The following is a 4,399-nucleotide window of genomic DNA, read 5'->3' on the forward strand; positions in this document are numbered from 1 at the left end:
TGAGCTTCCTCATGCGTCTCTTGAGATCTATGAATGGGCTCTCTTGTTTTCTCCATCCTTTTCTTAGTGATGGGCTTGTCCTCTTCAATGGGGATATCTCCTTCTATGACAACTCCAGCTAAGTTGCATAGATGGCAAATAAGATAAGGAAAAGCTAGCCTTGCCAAGGTGGAGGGCTTTTCGGCTACTTTGTAGAGTTCTAGAGGGATGACTTCATGAACTTCTACTTCCTCTCCAATCATGATGCTATGGATCATGATGGCCCGATCCACAGTTACTTCGGATCGGTTGCTAGTGGGGATGATGGAGCATTGGATAAACTCTAACCATCCTCTAGCCACAGGCTTAAGATTCAGTCTTCTCAATTGAACCGGCTTGCCTTTTGAGTCTCTTTTCCATTGAGTTCCTTCCACACATATGTCCACGAGGACTTGGTCCAACCTTTGATCAAAGTTGACCCTTCTAGTGTAGGGGCGTGCGTCTTCTTGCATGATAGGCAAGTTGAACGCCAACCTTACGTTCTCCGGACTGAAATCTAAGCGTTTCCCCCGAACCATTGTAAGCCAATTCTTTGGGTTTGGATTCATGCTTTGATCATGGTTCCTAGTGATCCATGCATTTGCATAGAACTTTTGAACCATTAAGATTCTGACTTGTTGAATAGGATTGGAGAGAACTTCCCATCCTCTTCTTATAATTTCTTGTCGGATCTCCAGATATTCGCCCTTTTTGAGCTTAAAAGGGACCTCAGGGATCACCTTTTTCTTGGCCACAAGTTCATAGAAGTGATCTTGATGGGCTTTTGAGATAAATCTCTCCATTTTCCATGACTCGGAGGTGGAAGCAATTGCCTTCTCTTTCCTCTTTCTTGAGGTTTCTCTGGCCTTAGGTGCCATCAATGGTTATGGAAAAACAAAAAAAACTATGCTTTTACCACACCAAACTTAGAATGTTGCTCACCCTCGAGCAAAAGAAGAAAGAATAGAAGAAGAAGAAGAAGATACGGAGGAGAGGGAGAGAGGTGTGGGTTTCGGCCAAGGGGGAGGAGAGAGGGTAGTGTTGTGTGAAAATGAAGAAGGATGGAGGGGTTTATATAGTAGAGGGAGAGGGGTTTGGTTTTGGTTTTTTAGGGTGGGTTTGGGTGGGAAAGAGATTTTGAATTTGAAGGTAGGTAGGGTTTATGGGGAAGAGTGGATGGATATGATTGGTGAAGGGGTAATGGGGAAGAGAGATTGAGGTGATTGGTGAAGGGTATAGTGTTATTAGGTTATGTGAAGAAGAGAGAAGTGGGGTAGGTGGGGATCCTGTGGTGATCCTGTGGGGTCCACAGATCTTGAGATGTCAAAGATTTCTCATCCCTACACCTTTTAGGAATGTAAAATGTCCTCTGTATGCAATCCTGGCATTTAATGCCAGACTGCAACTTGTTTCTGGCGTTAAACGCCCAGATGTAGCCTGTTTCTGGCGTTTAACGCCAGCTTGGTACTTGTTTCTGGCATTAAACGCCAGACAGAAGCTTGTTTCTGGCATTTAAACGCCCAAATGTAGCCTGTTTCTAGCATTTAATGCCAACTTGATGCTTGTTTCTGGCGTTAAACGCCAGCTTGGTGCTTGTTTCTGGCGTTTAAACGCCAGACAGCTCTTCCTCCAGGGTGTGCTTTTTCTTCTGCTATTTTTTATTCTGTTTTTAATTTTTGCAATTGTTTTGTGATTCCACATGATCATAAACCTAATAAAACATAAAAGAATAATAGAAATATAGATAAATAAAAATTGATTTGCCTCTCAATAAGTTCTTCTTTAATGTCAATAGCTTGACAGTGAGCTCTCATGGAGCTTCACAGATGTTCAGAGCATGATGAGTGCCTCCCAACACCAAACTTAGAGTTTGAATGTGGGGGCTTCTCAACACCAAACTTAGAGTTTGATTGTGGCCTCCCAACACCAAACTTAGAGTTTGATTTTTGGGGCTTTGTTTGACTCTATATTGAGAGAAGCTTTTGATGCTTCCTCTTCATGGTTGCAGAGGAAGATCCTTGAACTTTAAACACAAGGTAGTCCCCATTCAATTGAAGGACTAGCTCTCCTCTGTCAACATCAATCACAGCTCCTGTTGTGGATAGGAAGGGTCTTCCAAGGATGATGCATTCATCCTCATCCTTCCCAATGTCTAGGATTATGAAATCAGCAAGGATGTAATGGCCTTTAACCTTCACTAAAACGTGCTCTACCAATCCATAAGCTTGTTTTATTGACTTGTCTGCCATCTCTAATGAGATTCTTACAACTTGTACCTCAAAGATCCCCAGTTTCTCCATTACAGAGAGTGGCATAAGATTTATATCTGACCCCAGGTCACACAGAGCCTTCTCAAAGGTCATGGTGCCTATGGTATGGGGTATTAAGAATTTACCAGGATCTTGTTTCTTTTGAGGTAAAGTTTGCTGAACCCATGTATTTAGTTCACTAATGAGCAAGGGAGGTTCATCTTCCCAAGTCTCATTACCAAACAACTAGGTATTCAGCTTCATGATGGCTCCTAGATATTGAGCAACTTGCTCTTCAGTTACATCTTCATCCTCTTCAGAGGAAGAATAGTTCTCAGAGCTCATGAATGGCAGAAGGAAGTTTAATGGAATCTCTATGGTCTCTATATGAGCCTCAGATTCCTTTAGGTCCTCAATAGGGAATTCCTTTCTATCTGGAGGACGTCCTATGAGGTCTTCCTCATTGGGATTCATGTCCTTCCTTTCCTCTTTGGATTCGGCCATTTTGATTATATCGATGGCCTTGCACTCCCTTTTTGGATTCTCTTCTGTATTGCTTGAGAAAGCACTAGGAGGAGTTTCAGTGATTTTCTTACTTAGTTGACCCACTTGTGCCTCCAAGTTTCTAATGGAGGACCTTCTTTCATTCATGAAACTTAAACTGGCCTTAGATAGATCAGAGACTATGTTAGCTAAGCTAGAGGGGCTCTGCTCAGGATTCTCTGTCTGTTGCTGAGAAGATGATGGAAAAGGCTTGTTATTGCTAAACCTGTTTCTTCCACCATTATTAAAGCCTTGTTGAGGCTTTTGTTGATCCTTCCATGAGAAATTTGGTTGATTTCTCCAGGAGAGATTATAGGTGTTTCCATAGGCTTCTCCCATGTAATTCACCGCTGCCATTGCAGGATTTTCAAGATCATAAGCTTCTTCTTCAGAAGATGATTCTTTAGTACTGTTGGATGCATTTTGCAATCCATTCAGACTTTGAGAAATCACGTTGACTTGCTGAGTCAACATTTTGTTCTGAGCCAATATGACATTTAGAGCATCAATTTCAAGAACTCCCTTCCTCTGAGGTGTCCCATTACTCACAGGATTCCTCTCAGAGGTGTACATAAATTGGTTATTTGCAACCATGTCAATGAGTTCTTGAGCTTCTGCAGGCATTTTCTTTAGGTGAATGGATCCACCTGCAGAATGGTCCAGTGACATCTTAGAGAACTCAGATAGACCATCATAGAATATATCCAAAATGGTCCACTCTGAAAGCATGCTAGAAGGACACCTTTTAGTCAACTGCTTGTATCTTTCCCAAGCTTCATAGAGGGATTCACCATCTTTTTGCCTGAAGGTATGAACATCAACTCTAAGCTTGCTCAGCTTTTGAGGAGAAAATAACTTGGCCAAGAAGGCCGTGACCAGCTTATCCCAAGAGTCCAGGCTATCTTTAGGTTGTGAGTCCAACCATGTTCTAGCTTTGTCTCTTACAGTAAAAGTGAAAAGCATGAGCTTGTAGACTTTAGGATTTACTCCATTAGTCTTAACAGTATCACAGATCTGCAAGAACTTAGTTAAAAACTGATAGGGATCTTTTGATGGAAGTCCATGAAACTTGCAGTTCTGTTGCATTAGAGCAACTAGTTGAGGCTTCAGCTTAAAACTGTTTGCTCCAATGGCAAGGATTGAGATGCTTCTTCCATAAAAATTGGAAGTAGGTCTAGCATAATCACCAAGCATCCTCCTTGCATTGTTGTTGGGTTCGGCCATGTCTACTTCTTTTTTGAGATTCTCTGTAAAGTTTTTTCTGGATTGTTGTGCTTTAGCTTCTCTTAGCTTCTTCTTTAGAGTCCTTTCAGGTTCAGGATCTACTTCAACAAGAATGTATTTGTCCTTGCTCCTGCTCATATGAAAAAGAATAGAGTAGAAAAGAAGAGGAATCCTCTATGTCACAATATAGAGATTCCTTTATGTGAGTAGACGAAGAAAAGAATAGAAAAAGGAGAAGAGAAAAATTCAAACACAGAGGAGAAGAGAGGGTTCGAATTTGGAGATGAGGAGAAGTGTTAGTAAATGAATAAATAAATAGAAAGAGATGAGAGGGAGAGAATTTCAAAAATTATTTTTGAAAAAAA

The 4,399-nt window shown here is 41.3% G+C and overlaps 1 non-coding gene across 1 annotated transcript; it reads left to right on the forward strand.

Moving 5' to 3' along the window:
* Window positions 1–3,537: 3,537 nt before the first annotated feature.
* LOC112798385 (small nucleolar RNA R71) lies at window positions 3,538–3,641 on the forward strand. The gene has a single exon (XR_003199997.1). It is a non-coding gene; the product is annotated as a small nucleolar RNA R71 (small nucleolar RNA).
* The last annotated feature ends 758 nt before the right edge of the window (window positions 3,642–4,399 follow it).

This window comes from Arachis hypogaea, chromosome 4 (assembly GCF_003086295.3).
Source record: "Arachis hypogaea cultivar Tifrunner chromosome 4, arahy.Tifrunner.gnm2.J5K5, whole genome shotgun sequence".
NCBI lineage: Eukaryota > Viridiplantae > Streptophyta > Magnoliopsida > Fabales > Fabaceae > Arachis > Arachis hypogaea.